Source organism: Lynx canadensis, chromosome A1, assembly GCF_007474595.2.
Source record: "Lynx canadensis isolate LIC74 chromosome A1, mLynCan4.pri.v2, whole genome shotgun sequence".
Classification (NCBI taxonomy): Eukaryota; Metazoa; Chordata; class Mammalia; order Carnivora; family Felidae; genus Lynx; species Lynx canadensis.
In genome coordinates, this window is record NC_044303.2 from 218,773,030 (window position 1) to 218,794,583 (window position 21,554).

Here is a 21,554-nt window from a genome sequence, read left to right on the forward strand (position 1 = left end):
ATTCTGAGGATAAATTACACAGCAGTGTTCTGCTGCTGCATGACCACACTGAAACTGGGACCTTGCCTAAAGTCACATGTGTTATTGGTATCTTTCTCTCTTGACCTGTTTCTCCCACTATCCTATATGTTGTTCTTTCTTTTTCTTTTTTTTTTTCTTTTTGGAAGCAAATTCTTTACAAACCCATTGCACAAGAATCATCATCTAAGTTTTTTCTGGGGAACCCAACTTACAACAATAATAATAAGTTTTTACTTTATTTCTTCCAAAGGTCAAGCGCATTAATATGGATTAAGTGATAAATATGCACTATAACTTCTAGTATGGAGACTACATTAGTGTTATTAGGTCAGGCTGAAGGCGACAGCAAACATAAAATAACAGTGCATTCAAAAAGATCAAAGTTTCTCTCTCACATATGTATGGGCAGCTTGGGGTCAGCATGAATTTTTTTTGAACGCCAGGGACCAATTCTCCCTCTATTTTCTATCTTGTTTGAAAGACTTAGACACTTCAGTTAAATGTGTTGATTGTGTTTTACAAACTTCCAGAAGGTACATTAGAATGGAGAAAGAATTCCCCTCAGTTTAAAGGCACTTTTCAATAGTTTAGAAGACCACCTTGGGACTGAGATTATCATAAGGACAAACCTTGTGGCAAAGAAGGATGAGAAATGTACTTTACTTTGGGTGGTCATATGCCTAGTAAATTTTAACAGGGTGCTTTAAATGGAAATAATGGGACAATGAATATTAGGGAAGAAAGAAAAAAACGGACTTCATCTTTTCTCTTAAGTATCGAATTTACCATACAGGAATGTTTTAGACATTACAAAAATGTCAATTAAAAGTATTTCAAAGACTTCTTTATAACCAGTTAACTGCACTTTTGTTATTTTCGTTGAAGAAATAAGCCAAAAATATAAAAATACAATAAATTTGGGGCAAATCTAAAAGGCATAAAAGTCTGTGAAATGGCTGCAGGTGACTTTTAAAGCTACTCAGTGTATTCTGGCATCCAACTCATTATCCCAAAAGTCTGCTTGAATGCAAGACTTCCTCTCCAGTAAAGATTCATTCTTGTTATATGACTCTAAAGAACTGTTTCAGCTCCTTAAATAGGCAGAAATGCTGGTCTCCTTTGTGTTGTGATTTTGCAGAAAGATTCGCATGAATAAATATTTTGAAACCATCAACTCAGGTATCTAACATTCAGCAAGTCTGTTCAGAAATATGTTTACTGAGAAAATTACCATTTTACATAGAAAAAGACTCTGTATCTAGAAAAAAATATTTCATTGGGATGACAAATGTTCAGTTTCAGTCTGACCTCCAAGAGAGTCTCAGAAGCCCTAACACTAATTCTTTCATTAGGTTTGCAGAGAAATTTACCTAATTAATACAGTCTATTTAATAAAAATATGGTTTAAAATAAGTCACTTGGCTTTTTAACAGCTTTAAACTCCATGAAGACAAGGGTTATGGGATCTTTTATATTCACATTTTATCACCAGGACGTAAAATAGTGCCTTGCCTGAAGTAGAAATGTGATGTTTGTTGAATTAAGTATTAATACAGAAATGTGTTAATGGATAAGGAGTACACACTAGTAGTTTAGATTATTCAGCAATCCAAAGTAAGAGAAGGAGTATCTCATACTAGCTAGGGAATTCCAGTGGTGAGAAATCCAAACTGTGAGCTTAGGTTTACTTCCTCTGCAAATGTTAAAATCATTTTCTTTTTGACCCAAATAGTAAAGGAAACTTGAAAATTAGAACATACATCTTCTTGTTTGTCTTTGTTTATTTTGAGAAAGAGAGAGAGAGAGAAGGAGAGGGAGGGGCAGAGAGGGAGGGGCAGAGAGAGAGGGAGAGAGAATCCCAAGCAGTGCAAAGTCCTCACTATCAGTGCAAAGTCCAATACAAGGCTTGATCTCAGGAACCATGAGATCATGACCTGACCCAAAATCAAGAATCAGATGTTTAACTGACTGAGCCACCAAGGCACCCTGAAAGCATGTATTTTCTAAAAGCCATGATACTCATGCTTAGTGTCTGTTATCTGTGTGCCACTCCAAATTATAAAAAACATGGAGATTGACACCATAACTATATTAATGTATGCATAGTGTTATAGACATTTTCATGACACAGTGGAGGGTTTAGCAACTATTTTTTTAAATGAATAAATAAAAGTTAAATGAATGAAAGGCATAAGAAAGCTAAAAGAACTGGAAGGTTTACTGAGAGTATAAAGAAATACATGTTCAGTCATTAGAGATTACACTCTCGAAAGTATTCTAGATTCAGAATATAGATGTTACTTCAGCTTCCTGGTGAGACTCAACTTGAGTCTTCCAGGCAACACTCCCAGATCTACAAATAGTATACGTAGTCAGATTTCAGAGGTAGAATGGTAAAGGGCATTGAATGGTCTGTGGATTAAGTCCCATGATAGACTTAGAATCCAATCAAGATTTATCTGGACAGAGAAGATTCAAATAAGCTATGACTGGAAAATGAAAAACAGAATTGAATAGAGCCAGTAAGAGTCTAAACCACTGGGAGAAAAGACCTAGAAGAAAGGCCCTCCAATGTATAGAGCATGAAATACAATCACTCAAACTCTGCAATATCTTCACATATGTTTGCATACCTCCAAAATGTGTTACGTTTGTAGTGTTGTCTGTAGTTTCTAAGAGATGGCAGTATGCGCTTGTCCATGCTTATAAATAGCAAGATTGGGGGGGGGGTCTCTTACCTTTATCACTGAACCCAGTATTCACTCTTCAACAAGTTCTCTGATCTTATTCTCTGATAGAATGCCAATGTTGCTTTAGAGAAAGATAAAAAATAATCAGCCTTTCATTAGGGATACTAACTAAAAAAAAAAAAAGGATTCAAGTTGGGAATTTATAAATTCCCAGTAGAAATATGGATGCAAAAGTCTGTTCGTGCGTAAAAAAATCAGCCATGGCTTTACAGTATTGTTATATATCTAATGGTTGTCCTTTGTGTGAAATAAGTACAATACGAATAACTCAAACGTACTAATTATGTAGTAATCACCTATTATGTGCCTGGACCACTTACTTGCTTTCAATATAGGCAGACCTTCACTTATCAGGTGCCGGTTATTTGACCTAATTAGTATGCTTATGCATATTTAGCTTGTTCTTTTGTTTACCTAAAAGATAAGTAAAACATTTATAGAATGACTATAAATTTAAAAAAATAATGAATCCAACATATGTTCCTTTTTAAATACTTGGAGAGTCATGAAACAGATATTTTCTAGTAGTTTTAGAGTGATCTTAAATTTTCAGTTGAACAATAGAAGATGGATTAGAATTCTTTGAAAACAATCTCGTTTTATTGTAACCAGTGCAAGAAAAAGAGAAAATAAAATAATCCAGGTCATTAGTCTTATCCTTAATTTTTGTAATTTGGCAAGAGCCAATTATGACTGTATTATTTGACAATATTTTATTATCACAAATAATTTAGAAAACAAATTACCAAATATGAGAAAATTGTGCAATTGTTGCTATTTTCGTTAAAACCTGTGATATACTATTCTGACAATTCAATATCGAGGAAAGTAACTTTTACCTCCACAATTATTTTGTTCAGAGGTTTTCACCATATTGAAGGAAGTATAGCCAACTACTATATCCACAATATATGGTTTGCTTCAATGATGTTACGGCTCTTTAATGAACATAATTTGAATTGATTTTAAGTATGAATTTCAAAGATACTCTTATATTTGGATTACTTTTTATAGAAGACAAAATAACCTAAGATGAATACAAATGTGATCAGAGATGTATAATGGCCACTCAATCACAGTCACCCATGGTGAGAAGAAATTTCATGGAGTGAGAATCTAAAGGCATTGCTTGTCTTCCCCTTAAGACGAAAATCTACTGGCCAGAATGAGAATGGGTTGCTCACAGGCATGCCTTAATTCACTGAATAATGACTATGCTTTTATGGCAGAAATTCAAGTCAGATGAGGGCCTGAAAGAGTACTCAGTGGGAAGTAACCGTACTTCCCTGGAGATGAGGAACTTTGGAACTGAGGTAAGTTGAGGAAAAATGGAAATCAGGCATCCTACTGTATCTGTAGCAAGCATTCACACTGATAATGTAATAGATATTGATGCCTGCCCACAGAGATGAATGGTGAAAGAAGAAAAGAGACATTTTTCAGCTCTTCTTGATTCCATATTATTCTTCTCATGAGTACTGCTTGAAAGCTAATGAAATGATTCAAGAATACCATTACCTCTGGAATGTATCTAATTGGATAAATTGCAGCAGGTCATGGTCCCCACTGATGGACAGGTAGGTACAGTTATGTCATATGTTTGTTTAAGGAAGCTTTAAAATGTTCAGTGAATTTTGTTATTTTTGAAAGACTATGATAATAATGCTTTTATCCTTATTTCTTTAGACATGTATTGGTATTTCAAGCACTATATCCAAAACCTATCATATTCTATTATCAGTGAAAAACTATAAAGTAACACCTACCTTAAAATAAGGAAAGAAAATAAAGCCTTTGTATTCTCTATAATGTTTATCTGGTGGAGTTGTTCTTCAGAAAACGAAACTTTAATAACCTAATTTTGGTTTAGTTTCTACAGAATAATTTTCTTTATGCTATCTACTGGTAAGTATATTACACAACTGTATGAAAAAAATAACTGGACAGGTGCTCTATGTTATTTTAATATCTAACAAAAATCATACTTATGGTTAAATTTTTAATGTCAAAATATAAGGGTTTTCCAATACAAATCCAGTCAAAATATATGATGTGATGGAAGAAAATGGCAATTTCTATAATAATAATAGGAAAAATATTATAGATTTTCATGATCTTACTCCTTTTGAATTCTACATCATTTTCTATAAGGTCAAATTCTATGTCATTTTCTGATTGATTTGCAAGATATCATTTTGGATTTGGTACTGTTAAAGTAACTATAAAAAGAGGGTGAATGATGATTTTTCTTCAATTTCAAATAGGACACAATTGTTTTCACTTCTCAACATTATAACTGTAAAATATTATATTATGTATAGTATTTAAACTATGCATATGATATTCTACAATTATTTTAAATCAAAATTTGGTAATCTGAAATTTGTGAAAGTGATTTCATGTTTTGATAGTAGTGAAAAAGTGAATTATTCTATATATGGATGGTATCCTATTTAAATGAAACACAAGTATATATGTGCAATTAACATGCATGGATGTTCAGAAACCTCTGACAGAATTCATGCTTGTGTGTGTACAAACACACACACAGATAAGAAAGGTAGCAATATGCCAAATCTCACAAATAATGCCTTCTAATAAAATTACATTATAACCATATTACTGATATAAATTATATATTTGGTATTTTATTTTATTTTACACTAGTAAGTTGTTTAGAATAGGACTAAAGTTTCAGCTCTGAGAGAATTAAACAAAAGGAAATTGACCTGTGAGTCATTCAATCTTATGAAAAGAGTGCTGGATTGTCTTGTTCAAGTTACTTTTACCTGGGGAACAGGTGGACCCAAAGCCAGAATATCCCCGACAGCCAGGAGGCTACAGAGATACCTGATAAAGGGAAGATATATTTTTTCCCCACTGCACACCTATGGTATTGATGGTGATTGTCATTCATGGGGAATGTGGGGGACTAAGAAAGTTCTATCTCCATCTGGGAGCATTTTATTCTATCTTCTGCTACATGTAGCTCAATACATACAAATATGCTTCCATATCCTCTTACATAATGGATGCCTACTTATATTTTAATTATATCGGATGCCATTTTTCCATCAATACTATAACAGACCCACCTTGAAGGTGACTTTGATGTATATTTTATGATCTGGAATTATGATTAACATAATCCACATAAAATTTATCAACCATAGTATTCTTTTTTTTTTAATTTTTTTTTTCAACGTTTATTTATTTTGGGGACAGAGAGATACAGAGCATGAACGGGGGAGGGGCAGAGAGAGAGGGAGACACAGAATCGGAAACAGGCTCCAGGCTCTGAGTCATCAGCCCAGAGCCCGACGCGGGGCTCGAACTCACGGACCGCGAGATCGTGACCTGGCTGAAGTCGGACGCTTAACCGACTGCGCCACCCAGGCGCCCCTCAACCATAGTATTCTTAAAATATTCTCCATAGAAAAGAAATAAAAGAAAAACACAGATTATTTTCTGTTACTTCTGTTCTATATTTTGCCAAAGGACCAATAAATATTCCTCAAATATATATATAAATTGATGAATAAATTAGTATATAAGAAAAGGAAAATTCAGTGTTCCAAACAACTAATAAAAGAGTTTGTTTTTTCTATCAATAAAATGCAATGTATAGGTATTTTTAAATTTCTAGAAATCCCAAATGATATACTAAAAAACCTAAAGTTTTCCAGAATGGAGTTTCCTCAAAAAACTAAAAATAGAACTACCCTACAACTCAGCAATCGCACTACTAGGTATTTATCCAAGGGATACAGGTATGCTGTTTTGAAGGCACACATGCACTCCCATGTTTATAGCAGCACTATCAACAATAGCCAAGGTATGGAAAGAGCCCAAATGTCCATCGATGGATGAATGGATAAAGAAGATGTGGTGTGTGTGTGTGTGTGTGTGTGTGTGTGTGTGTGTGTGTATACACACACACAATGGAGGATTTCTCGGCACACACAATGGAGGATTACTCAGCAATCAAAAAGAATGAAATCTTGCCATTTGCAACCACGTGAATGGAACTAGAGGGTATTATGCTAAGTGAAATTAGTCAGAGAAAGACAAAAATCATATGACTTCACTCATATGAGGACTTCCAGAGACAAAACAGATGAACATAAGGGAAGGGAAACAAAAATAATATAAAAACAGGGAGGGGGACAAAACATAAGAAACTCATAAATATGGAGAACAAACCGGGTTACTGGAGGGGTTGTGGGAAGGGGGATGGGCTAAATGGATAAGGGGCATTAGGGAATCTACTCCCAAAATCATTGTTGCACTACATGCTAACTAATTTGCATGCAAATTTAAAAAAATTAAAAGTTAACCAAAAAAACCCCAAAGTTTTCTGGCTTTATAAATACAAAAAAAAAAATGTGTCTTTTCCTCAGCTTGATTACGTGCTCTTGTACAGGGTTACAATAATTGAATCTAATTCTGGCATTGTAACAACAAGAGTCAACTTAACAGGCTATTTATTTATTTTTATTTTATAAACCTTGTAAACATTTACTCAGTTCAAACTTTTCAATGAACTAGATTAATAATCTATTACCAATAATAACATTTATATGAAAGTATAAATCACCTACGTTGCCAATAAAATAATGTAAGCAAATATAACAGGTATGCAGTTGTTCTAATAGACGGTATGTCTTTGGATATGAGTTTATATAATACTATAATTAAAATACATGATAAATACCTGATAAATACATAATAAAATACATACATAAAAATACATTAATTGCCATTCCAGGAGCATTTCCTATGCATATTCTAAGACCAGTAGTGCAAAGGAGCATTACCACAAGGTCTGTCCTTAGGGCTTTATTAAAAAACAAAATAGTAAAAACAAAAAAAAAATTAAAATCATTTCATAATAAACTTACATTCTACGACAAGTTTTCAATATATCCCTACAAATTCTGTCTTTTAGGCTCACAACTTACCTTTGACACTATGATATTTCATAGAGTCGTCTCTCTGTAGAGGCCTAACATACAACTTTAGTATTCCTTAATTTCTTATAGTAGCATAGATTATAATTGTGCTTAAACATGTATAGTATGCAGCTAAATTCCATCAACCTAGGGTCACAAAGATCGCAACCTCAATTTTATTGTGATTGTTTTACCAATCCTTTCCTTGACCCTATCCTTGCACCTATAACTGAATAATTGTGGTTGATCTGAATAAACAAAATAGACTTAAACTAATCTTCCTTTTCCCATGGTTAAAAAACCACAAAGAGACATCAAATGTCATTGTATATACTATGCTTTCTGAGGAAAGAAAGCATTTAATTCAACTAGAACACTATATCCAGAGATTCTGATTAAGATTTTATTACACTTTAAAATGACGAGAGTCAGCTTTTAAGGGAATTTCTTTTATTCTGCAGATTGTCCAAGCCCTTATTTACATAAAGCTACAATTTACAGATTTGGCAAGTATAAAACTCTGCATGCACTAATCAGCAGACATTAGTACTTAAATTTAAAGCCACAAATTTTTTGATGATAACCAAACTTGGTACTTTTGAGTTTCATCATATAACTACATAAATATAATGTGTTATTATCTTACAACGAAACATGTGTAAACATGTGTATTAAGTTATTCATAATTCCTTGGGTAGCACTCACTACAGCCAATATTCTATGTGGATGCTGAATAATTTAACAATGGAATTGACCTTTTCCGAGGAAGAACCACCTTTACAATTTAACCTGTCTCTAAAAAGTTAAGGTTTTATGTTTTAAAAGTGTGGACTATGTATTAGGGTAGAAAAGGATATGCTATAGTGACAGGCAATGTAAAGATGTCTATAGCAGGGGCTCTGTTCTCAAAGCACCCTGGGATCCAGGCTGACAAGGATTCTACCACCTTGTCATAACAACATTTGGACCACGTGGGATGCCTCACTTGCTGCAACAGGGAAAGACAAAGGGAGAACCAAATGTTTCCTTTTCCCTATGTCCTCTTCAAGTGACCTACATCATTATCATTCAGAGCTACTGGCCAATATAAGAAATATGACTTTGCCAAAGTACAAGGAAGACAAAAAAATGTAGTGAAAAAAAAAAAGAATATTTGGTGAGTACTCTCACTGCAATAATTTGTACAGCCCAAAAAGAAAAGGGGGAAATAAAAAAGAAGTCACAATTTATAATATAGATGTTCGAACGCTAAAAGGTAAAATGATTTGAAATATGATAAAGTGCTTCAAATATGCATAATTATACTTTGAATTTACATGTCTGTATCCTGATTTGCCTAATAATAAGTGCTTAACTAAACTCATTTCATAATAGATATTAACCCTTTCACATAATATTCCAGATGATTTTCTCAAGATCCCTGTGGCAGAAATTTAAGAAATTATCTGTTCTGTGATTGAGAAGGTTCTCCTGAAAGAGAACTAAAAGCAATTTTCCCAAAAATTCTCCTTAACCCCAACAACACTCAACTTTCTGTAATGAAAAATAGGATTATAAATCATTTTCCACTCAATTTACCATGAATAAAATTGAAATTTTACAAATTAACAAATAAATGTACAAATTTTATCCAATAATAAATTACAACTACCTCCAGTAAAGATAAGAAATGAAGCCAATACGAGCTCTTGAAATTGTGAAATACATGTTTGTGTTAAATAAATCAGCTAAACCCTTATGGATGGGCAGTAGGCCAGGTAAGCAGCAGAAATGGAGATGAAAAAGGGTGGAAGAATATGTTGATACAGAAAGTCTCTAAAACAGCTTTTACAAATTAAAATTTGTAACCATTCCTTAAGGAAAAAAAAAAAACTACAAGGCTACAAAAATACTACAACTCTGGAACTTTAATAATAAAATGATGCAGGAAAAGCAAGCAAACATTCACATTTTGCCACTAGGAATAGAAATTGTTAAAATGTTCATTTGGAATTAATTACATCATGGTTATCAAAATTCCTACACGGCATATTGCACTAGTCCTAATAACTCATGCACATTTGTAGAAAAATTTGTGAAGATGTTCAACGTTGCATTGATTTTTTTAATATTTTTATTTATTTTTGAGACAGAGAGAGACAGAGCATGAGCAGGGGAGGGGCAGAGAGAGAGGGAGACACAGAATCTGAAACAGGCTCCAGGCTCTGAGCTGTTGCACAGAGCCCGACGCGGGGCTTGAACTCATGGACTGTGAGATCATGACCTGAGTGAAGTCGGATGCTTAACCAAGTGAGCCACCCAGGCGCCCCATCATTGATTTTCTATCAAATGTCATGAAAGGGTTCAGGACAGCACTCCCTCTCCCCAGAATATGCCACTGTGACATGTGAGTTATTTTGATCTGAAGACGCTTAAGGATTCTGGGTGCTCAAGACAAATTTTTGTCCCTCCCATAACCACACAGAAGTACAGAATTTGGGAAGGGGGGGCGTCCCAGAATAAGAGTTATTAACAGAGATAGATATTATCTGAATGACCCATCTGTAATGGCAGGACAAACATCTAACTGCCAAACACCTGCTCTTCTCATCTCCCTGTGAAGTTGCATTCCTTTCCCTGCAGTCCTAGACTCCTGTCCCCTTCTCCTTAGTTGAGGAAGGCATATATATCTCATTTTGCCTGTCTTTGGAATTTCTAAGTCTGTGTGGATTCCCCAGTGAATATGCTATGGGATGTGATTCTCTGCTGTTCAACTGCCTCATGTCAATTTGATTCTTAGTCCAGCTAGAAGGACCTTTGAGAGGATAAGATTATTCCACCCCAGCAGTCACAAACAACTTTAAAAAAGAATAAAATAATGAGTCATTATTTTATGAAATACTACCAAGTTGTTAAAGAAAGTTGCATATAAAGTAACTTTATGTGGAAATATCCCTGGCAAGGAAGACTCACAAAGGCATAGGGCTAAGTACTTGGTAACAATACTATCACAGCTAATTTTATTGGGTTCTTTCTCCATATGGAGGATTATTATATCCACCCCAAGTGTATTACACGTACATCATCACAATGACTATGCAGTGTAGATAAAATTATAACCCTTCTTTTACAGATGAGAAAACTAAGTCACTGAGACATCTTTCCGGGTCTTGCTTAAGGTTGCAGAACTAGTGAACGGTTAACCTGAAAACCAATCAAGGCAGCCTCCAGCCTGTGTTATTCACATTAAGAGATTATCTCCCGGGGGGGGGGGGAAGGAGGGAGGGAGAAAGAGAGAAAGAGAGAAAGAGAGAAAGAGAGAAAGAGAGAAAGAAAGAAAGAAAGAAAGAAAGGAGAAGAAAAGAAGGAAAGAAAGAAAGAAAGCAAGCAAGCAAGCAAGCAAGAAAGAAAGAAAGAAAGAAAGAAAGAAAAGGAAGGAAAGAAAGAAAGAAAGAAAGAAAGAGAAAAGAGGAGACACTTAAAGAGAAAAAAAAATCCTATTTATATGGGAAAAAAATGCCTGTAGCTATACACTTACACAAATGTTTTAAAAAGAAAAAGAGGGGTGCCTGGGTGGCTCAGTTGGTTGGTCGTCCAACTTTGGCCCAGGTCATGATCTCACAGTTTGTGAGTTCGTGCCCCACATCGGACTCTGTCCTGACAGCTCGGAGCCTGGAGCCTGTTTCAGATTCTGTGTCTCCCTCTCTCTCTGCTCCTTCCCTGCTCTCTCTCGCTCACTCGCTCTCTCTCTCTCAAAGATAAATAAACATTTTAAAAAATTTAAAGAAAAAGAATGGGAAGATAAACATCAAAATTCCACCTGATGAACCAAAATACAGGCTTCATAATAGCTGCTGCTGTATCTATTTTATATGCTTTCTTTTCTAGCAACAGTGCCTTGTTAAGCCTTAGATAAATACTTGTTGCTGGTTAATGAGTCATGGGCTAATATATACACAGTACTTAACTTTCTGTAAAGGAATGTGTTGGGAAATGTGAAGGGAAGCATGGTGGCATGCTTTACTTCTTTTATGTTTTGATATTATTTGAATTCCTGAAAATGAGACTATATTATTACTTCTATAATTTTATGCTATATTAACAGATTTTGAAAACTATCTCTAATGACAAGCAAGTTAGAGTTTCTTAAATATTTTAAGTTCATGCCTTTTAGTGGGTAAGATTTTCAGACCATCTTTAGTATTAAAAGAAACACAAAACTTAACATGCTCTGTTTTGTATTAAGGACATGGTTTATTTAATTTAATAAGCAGTTAAACCTGAACGACTTAATTTATTAGCTTAGATGTTTGACACATGTCTCTATACCCTTGGAAAATTTAGAATACCCTGGACACCTTTTAAGTTCACTGAGGCTTGGGGGGAGGGGCTGATAAAAAGTAACTTTAATGCATTTGGGAACCACAGTGTTATAACGATATTTAAATTCCTTAAATAAATATTTTAAATGTACATTTCTATCGTCATGTTCACGGGCACAAGCTTGCATGCAAATTTATTTCCTTAGAACATCATGCCTGCTTATGTTTTGCATTTATTTCTCTTATAATTATTTATTTGTAATTTTAATCTCAAATATGTTTTGGGGGATGTTTTGTTTGTTTGTTGAAGAAAGTAATGTAGTATTTTTTACAAAAACAGCTACAGGAAGAGGTGGAAGGGGCCTACCATCATGTTTCCCTCATGGAGGGGAAAACGGTGCCTAGAATAAACAGGGCCATGTGGGGGCAAGAGGATTGCAGGCACTTGGGCAGAGTCTTTGGCTGCAGGAAGCATTCTTTGGTTACTCTCAAGAATGGGAAAGAAGTAGCCCAAGGAAAGCATCTGTCTCAGAGCTCCATTCAGGGTCCCCCGCTCTACAGGCTGGTAAGGGGTGGCTTCAGACTTCCAGTGCACCATCTGCAGCACCAAAACCATGCACCACAATACAAGATTCACCTAAGAAGAGGTATCAACATTGTGTGGATTGGAGCAAAACTGCAGAGCAGTTTCAGGGGACGTCCGTGGAATTCTGGGCTTCAGAGTAGCTAATCGTAATGTTCAGGGACATGACAGATTTGCAGAGAATGAGTGCCAAATGGAAGGATACAGCCACTAAGGCCAGGAAGATGGCTATAGCTAGGATGGCCAGTGCAATGCGGAGTCCTAAGGGGCTTCTGAGGGAGTCTTCGATGCAGTTGCTGTAGACCCAGAAGAGCAGAAGCAGGAGACAGTGGGGAGGGGGGGTGGGAGCAGGAGGCCAGAGACCCCAGCCGCAAAGTAGCAGAGGAATGGGGCCGAGGATTACAATAAGGCCAGGGAGGAGCCATTCAGGGTGACCGTGCCATACAGGGGACAGCAGCCACTGAAGGAACCTTGGGTCCAGGTCAGCATCGTGGCTGCCATGGCCCCACGCAGGAAGGAGGCTTTGAAGAGTAAGAACTTGAAACGCTGCATAATGCAAAGCGTAATGGTGAGCAGAGTATTTTTTCTAGAATATGATGGATATCATAAAAATTTTAGACTCAAAACAAAGTTATATTTATATTTTAAAATTCTTAAATTGTTTAACTTAGATTTGTCAAGTAATTAACTTAAAATTGAATAATCAACAGAATTAGATATTTTTGCTGTTAATAATGTTAATATCAATGCTCAAAATGTATTTTTTTAAGTTTTAATGGTAACGATTTTGTAAGGGATATGATCCCTTCTCAACCTGAATAGTAACTGGCTATTTTATGATAAGTTTCTTCTGTTTTTAGTTAAATAGGTTAAATGTATAGTTCTTTAGAATGTGGCTTATTGTTTTCATGACATATTTATTTCTATATCAATACTTATAATGTTAACATGTCAAAATGAAGTATGAGCTTGATACCATCTATAATAGCTTCTTGAGTAGTGACTGTTATAAAAATAAAGACACAGATGAAGGCTATTTCACATTTCATTATTTTAAAAATGTATTTTGTTTTCCTTATAATGTGTCATATTTTTACAATGTGGAAAAGCCATAAGCCTGCCACCACAGAAGACTTCCCCCAAAATTAAACAGTGACTATAGTTAATGATGACATTGACACAAAATAGCATTTTGAAAGCCTTGTGAGTTTTTTTATTAGTGAACATTCTATATCAAAGGACAAAGTTCAGTCCATAACTGATGCATAACTTAATAGGAGTATATCCACAAATGAGTTAAATTCTCTGTAACTACTCCCTGAGACATTAAATAAAGACAGTATCATCTTCCTCACAAAGTCAATGTCATGGGGTCAACTGAGGTAAACCGTATCACTAATGTCTGGCACAAGAAAGTCATTAAGCTAATAAGCACATTTTTTAAAAAAAAAATTTAATGTTTATTTTTTGAGAGAAAGAGACAGAGAGACAGAGCATGAGTAAGGAAGGGGCAGAGAGAGAGGGAGACACAGAATCTGTAGCAGGCTCCAGGCTCTGAGCTGTCAGCACAGAGCCCATCACCAGGCTTGAACTCACAAGCCCTGAGATCATGACCTGAGCCGAAGCTGGACGCCTAACCAACTGAGCCACCCAGGTGCCCCAATAAGTACATAATTTTTAAAAAGTTTAAGTAATATAATACCATTTTATAAAGTTGCAACTTATTCTTATTTCTGAGAAATTAAGTTGTTCATCTGTTATTCGGCCTAACTGGCTGACATTTCACCAATATTTACTGGGGAAAATATTTACCCATAATTTTCGATTGTGTCAATCAACGTAGTAAGCACTGGAGGTATATAACTGAGCAAGACAAAGAAGGCTTTGCCTACCATGGAGCTTCTTTTTCCAGTATGAGTCTGAAAGTCAGGGATACAGAAAATGAATTACACACAAAATAAATGTGATACTTCAGAGAGTGATCAATATGGTGATAAATTAGCATGAGAAAACTGGTGACTGGGAAGTTACCTTAAATAGAATGATCAGGGTAATGAGGTAACATCTGAACTTAGGGCTTAATGATGAGAAAGAACCAGTCACATACACATGCTAGGGAAATACATTCCCATTCAGAGGAAACAGCAGAAACAAAGACCGAGAGATGGGAAGAAAGCAGACATAACCAGAAGGAAGAAGAATGCTAATGTAGCTACAACACGGTAAGGAAGGTTACAGAGATGTTACTGCAGGAGGAGGCAGGTATCAGATTTTTAAACCATGACAGGAAGGTTGGATTTGTTCAAATTCCAGTAGAAACCCTTTGGGTAATTTTAATCAGGTGGTTGACATGATTGAATCTATTTAAAACAGCAATCCAAATCCAACTAATTGTTAGGCTCTTGTATTACTCTAAGTAGGAGAAAATGGATGTATAATAAATAGGATTAGTGGAGACAGAGGGGACTAAGCTCATTTGGGAAATATTTTGGAGATAGAACCAAGAAAATGAATTTTCTGAAGGCAGTACATGAACAGATACATCCAGGGTAATTTTTATGCTGTAATAGAATGCTGATTCTATAACACGAAAATCGATCAACAGATCCATTTCATCAGAAAGGAAGCGGAAGAGAGAAGTTCAAGTATCCTACTTCATGCATGTAAAATACAGGTAACTATTACATTTCCAAAAGAAGATTCTAAGTAACCTGGAAATATGGACATATAAGTATGTAACTCCTAGGAGATATCAAGATTGTTGCTCTCAATCTGCAAATCACCAGAATATAGGATATTTCAAAGCCTTAAGGATGGATGACATTATAGAAAAAAAAAAAAAAAAGCCCAGCTGACGCCCTAAAGCAGTCTAGTATTTTGAGGCCTAGAAGGAAAGCCTCAGCTGTAGTTGGGGAATAAAGCAAATAATCAAGATATTCTATTGTCATTGATGCCTGGGATTGGAAGTTTTTCAAGAAATTGAGGATGGGGGGCGCCTGGGTGGCGCAGTCGGTTAAGCGTCCGACTTCAGCCAGGTCACGATCTAGCGGTCCGGGAGTTCGAGCCCCGCGTCAGGCTCTGGGCTGATGGCTCAGAGCCTGGAGCCTGTTTCCGATTCTGTGTCTCCCTCTCTCTCTGCCCCTCCCCCATTCATGCTCTGTCTCTCTCTGTCCCAAAAATAAATAAACGTTGAAAAAAAAAATTTAAAAAAAAAAAAAAAAAAAAAAAAAGAAATTGAGGATGGAATGCAGTCAAATCCTGCTAAGCGGCAAATTAGGATGAAAACATGGGATTAATGTTGTGTAAGATTTCAGTGCTGGTGCCCTTAGTAAGAACTCTTTCACTGGCATGTTGAGAAAGACAGCTATAGTAGAGCTAACCAAAGAAAGAAGAAGAATGAAAAATAAGACAAGTCATATACAATATTTGTCATATTAATCATATTGTCTTGGGGGAAAAATGGACTTTATATAAGGTTGTGGTACTTCAACTTATTCTTAAGGTAAAAATTTAGTTGATAATATAAAGTAAGAATTACACCTATTCTGCTCATGAACATACAGAATAGCAAAGTTTTGTTCCTTTTTCCAGTATTAATTAATTTTCATATTCCTTACAGTTCTACTCACTTAAATCCCCATGTTTATATTTACCAAGGGGAAATTTAATTGTGAACAAGCTTATATTTGCATCATTTAAATAGTGCCAAATAAAAATATAATTTAAACCATTTTTTTAAATAAAAGAATTCCAATTCATTATCAAGAAAAGTTAGGTTTATTGACTGATAATGTATTGTCAAGACTCAGTTCTTGATAATTTGGTTATACTACTGTAAGACAATCCTTTTGGTAATTAAAAATTCATGTATTTGAGTGTGTGTACAGGGACAGAGAGGGAGAGTGACACACACAGGAAGAGAGAGAAACAAAGAGAAGAGAGAGTGAGCTTTGAGAAACAAATTTTTAAAATGCTTATACGTATTGATTATGTAAAAACATTAATATTTAAATACATTTTAAAGAAGAATCATTTTACTTATCTTTCCATACTAATTATAAGCCAATTTTTAAATGTAAGTGATACAATTATTAACAAGTTTTAGATTGCTCAGTAGAGTTCCGAAGATAAATATTAATGAACACGCTATATTGTGTCGTATGCTGATTGATTCTGGAGTGTTGTAGACAATTTTATATATCATATTTTTAAAAGGATAAGCTTAAATTACAAATGAATACTAAATATAAAGGAATATAAAATATTTCTTAGAGAGAGACTAACAGTATTCATATCCAATGACTCAGTGAAGGCACATGAAAGTTAAAAACATCGATACCCTTCTTCAAATATTTAGAGGGTCTTACAGAGGAAATTTGGCTTGCATTATTCAAAATAGTCCAATGCATACTCAAAAAGGTATGGTTGCTCCTTCAAATTTTCCACTGCTAATTGTATATGAAGCCAGATGGCAGTAAAGCAGCATCCAATCATGGAAATTCCACAGTAAATTCTTAAATTTTTGAGAGTGAACTACTTAGAAAATAGAATATTCTTTATTTGTGTTATAGACCTCTTAGCATCACATTTTGTATTACTGCACTGAAAAGATCCTCTTACTACCATATGGTAGTAACTGGGTAAAATTAATGAAGTATAATCAAAACCCCCAAATGCCACACTATTGTCCTTCCTGGAGATTTCGTGATGACTTGGTCAAATTAGAGCCCTTTCATAGTGATTCAGTATTAGAGAAGAGGAAGGAGGTTATGTGACATTATTAAACCTGAACTATATTTAAATTTTCACCTGCCATAAAACTTTAGGCTTAAGCATCTATGAAGAATTCAAACTTTCTGTGAAAGGAAAGAGAATTTAATATTTCCTATCCCAAAAACATCTGCACCCACACAGAAACATTTGGAGAAAACAAAGAATCAAAACTTGATTCAAAACAAAATTTTCTGAAGTTAAAAAATTGAACTATATCATTGAAAAAGGAGACTCTAACACCAGGTAAAAAGATAAATGGCCAAATTTGTTTTAAACATTGACAGATGAATAATCAAATACTTTAATATTGTAAGTTATTATACATAATACTTGTATGGAAAAGGTAAAATTAAGAAATTAAAATCTGGAATTTACTGTATGAATCATATCTATCATTAATTTAACTTTATATAATTCCATTACATCTTTATAAATATAATAATATTTTTAAGCCTGGAGCCTGCATCGAATGCTGTGTGTGTCTCTCTCTCTGCCCCTCCCCTGCTCACACTCTCTCTCTCTCAAAAAAAAAATTTAAAAAAAAATTTAAAAAACTTATTAAAATGCATGTTACATAAATTGTGTAAAATATATATAAAAGAGAATATATATGTAAGACTTACACTGATAGACTAAGACTAATATGTACATTTTAAGTATATATGTATATATATGTGCATATATACACACACACATATATCCTTAAATATATATTCTTCATATACTAGATCTTCTGGCTTACATAAAATATAATTCAATTTTCAAAATATGTTTACATTAAAGATTGTCATAACAATCTATTTGTGCAAAGTATATTTATTTTTAGTATAATAGAAAACAATAGTATATACTGTTTTAAAAAGACATGACTAAAGTGTAATATGTGGATTGCATAAATTTTACAATATAACAATATTTAAGCTGCCCATCTGGGCAGGTATTTTCTGCTTTCTAACACAATACCATCATCTCTCATCTGGACCCTTTAAATACACTCCTAAATGATCTCCTCATTGCCATTAAACTTGTCACCTCTGCTCCCTTCTCCAAATGACAGCAAGAGTGATATTTTTAAAAAGCAAATTTATTCTTGTTGCTCTCTCGCTTAATACCACTCTATTCCTATTAAATGTAGAATGAATTTCAACATGCCTAGCAGAAAGTCTCTTGCTTCATCTCAACTTAATTTCATGGAACTCTGCCTCATTCATTAATCTCTAGCTGCTTTCTTTGATCCCTTTTTCTGATGGTCTTTGTTGCTGCAGGGACTTTGCACATCCTCTCTCTATATTGTGACTGATCATTCAATCCTTTTCCTGCACCTCACAGCCTCAGATTTAGTATCACTTGTTATTTCAAATGAGCCTAGTTCCACTTTTTTGGTGCTTCCATAGGTTATCATTTTATTTACTGTAGTTTTAACTTCATTTTTGGAAAACAGAAATATTGTGTCCCCAGCACTGAACAGAAAATTAAATGAGTTAGGGAAAAAAATCTTACACACTGCTTTATCACTAAAGGCTGGCATATCATGTGACATAAAGTAGGTACTTAATACATTTTGATGACTGAAAATAAATTTCAAGTAGTCTCAGTGATCTGTTATATATAGTTGTGTTATAGATTTGGGGTAAAAATTTAAATTGGTAGGCTCAAAAAGTAAAAGCTAATACAACATTTATATAGGTAGATTGTACACAAATAGTTTAATCTTTGATGTAGTATAAGCAGACATTTAGTTTATTTGCTCCCTTAAGAATATGGCATTTTCCAACTACCTAATCATTTAAAAGAACCTGTTTAGGCACACCTGGGTGGCTCAGTTAGTTGAGGCTCCAAATCTGGATTTTGGCTCAGGTCATGATCTCACAGTTTGTGTGTGAGTTTGAGCCCCACGTTGGGCTCTGTGCTAAAAGTGCAGAGCCTGCCCGGGATTTTCTCTTCTTCTCTCTCTCCCCCTCCCACCCCAAATAAATACACTTAAAAAAAAAATAAAAGAACTTGTTTAAAAATCAGAGTTCTCTCATGATATTGAAAGACCCATGCACTCCTGTGTTTAATGTAGTAGTATTCACAATTGCCAAGATACAGAAACAACTTCAAGTATCTATCAGTGGGTTAGTGGATAAAGATGTGCTGTACACACACACACACACACACACACACACACACACACACACAATGCAATATTATTCTTCCATGAGGGAAAAAAAAAAGAATCTTGCCATTTGTGACAATGTGGATGGACCAGGGGCATTATGTTAAGTGAGATAAGTGAGACAGAGAAAGACAATTACTGTATGTTCTCACTGATACGTGGAATCTAACTCAAGCAGAGCAGAACTCATAGAAACAGGGTAGAATGGTGGTCATTAGGGGCTGGGGAGTGGAGGAATTGGGAGGCTGTCGTTTAAGGATACGAACTTGCAAACAATAGATAATGAAGTCCTGAGGATCTAATGCAAACCATAGTGATTATAGATAATAATACTATATTATAAACTTCAAAGTTGCTAACAGACTAGATCTTAATTGTTCCCACCACAGAAATCAACATGGGGGCACCTGGGTGGCTCAGTCAGTTAAGCCTCTGACTCTTGATTTTGGCTCAGGTCATGATCTCAGGATTCCTGGCATTGAGCCCCAGACTGGGATCCCTGATGACAACACAGAGTCTGCTTGGAATTCTCTCTTACGCTGTCTCTCTGCCCCATTCCTCCACCCCCTGTGCACATGTGTGCACATGCTCTGTCTCTCAAAAAAGCTTTTTAAAAAAATCAACATGACGTATACCTTAAATTTATATAATGGTATGTGTCAATTATATCTCAATTTTTAAATATTTTTTAATGTTGATTTATTTTTGATCAAGACAGAGCCTGAGTGGGAGGGACAGAGAGAGGAGAGACAGAATCCAAAGCAGGTGCCAGGCTATGTATGAGCTGTCACCACAGAGTCCAACATGGGGCTCGAAACCACGAACTGTGAGATGAGGACCTGAGCTGATGTCAGACACTTAACCAACTGACCAACCCACATGCCCCAATATATCTCATTTTTTAAAAAATCAGCGTTTCCTTTATTGTTGCTTATTTGTTTAGTCTTTTGTTTCTATTTTTCCTTTTTATAATCTCTTAGCGTTTTAACACTCAAAATGATAAACTACAATTCTCAAAGCCTGAAAAGCATTTGGACAAGCATCAGTATGTTTTATTCTAGATTGCTCTTTCTAATATTAGTGCAAAGAATTACAGTGAGTATGTAATGAAAATTGCTTAGAAGGAACAAATTGAATTAAATCTGTATTTGCTTTTTAAATATTATGAGGTTAACTAAATTTTAAATTTTGCCATCTATGTACCATAGCAGAGAAAGTAGCATAAAAAAGAGCCAGAAAATAATTATCTAGGTCAATTTCTTTAATGATACAATTTATCAGGCTTACGAAAACGTTACCCTGTAGGAAAAAGTAGAGTTGACACACCAATATTTCACTGGCATTATAGTCTTTGGAAAATTGCCTAGTTTAAAAGTAAGATATTTTGGTTCTGGTTGATTAAACTATTTAAACAATCTCTGCTAGTATATGTGGCCTGTCTTTAGATAATCTAAAATAAACACATAAAACAAACAAAATATATTTTTATCCTGTGATTCATTGCTGTGTATATTTTCATTATTTGAAATGCACAATATTGTGGTTTTTAAGCTAATTCTATTCTGGATTGAAAGTACTTTGCATAGAACTGACTCAGTCACTATCACACTCTTGCAGTAGATTGATTCACATATACAAAGGAGAAGCTTTGGCCTTTTTACTGTTTTGACTGTATTTTGGTATTAAATTATTTATTACACATTTTAATGCAAATTTATTTGACCTATGGAGTTGATTCTAAACATTATGAAAGGTTTACATGTAACCTTTACTTACCCTCATCAATCCCAGCATTATGCTGAATAACGCAATGTTTATAATTACTATTTTAAATCCTTTGATGGAAATTGTTTCTATGCTTATTAATTCAAATAAATATGTCAAATAATAACCAGAATTGCCAATTCCAAACATTCTACCTTCTTCATCCTAGGGACTTCATTAATATAAAGGACAAGCCATAGATAAGACTTGCCAGCATGCTCATTTTTATGCACTTTTCTTTGGAGAGCTTTT

General features: G+C 34.7%; 1 pseudogene; it reads right to left on the reverse strand.

Annotated features, from left to right (window-relative positions):
• Positions 1-12,512: 12,512 nt before the first annotated feature.
• Positions 12,513-21,554, reverse strand: part of LOC115524037 — a 122,763-nt pseudogene continuing 113,721 nt past the window's right edge.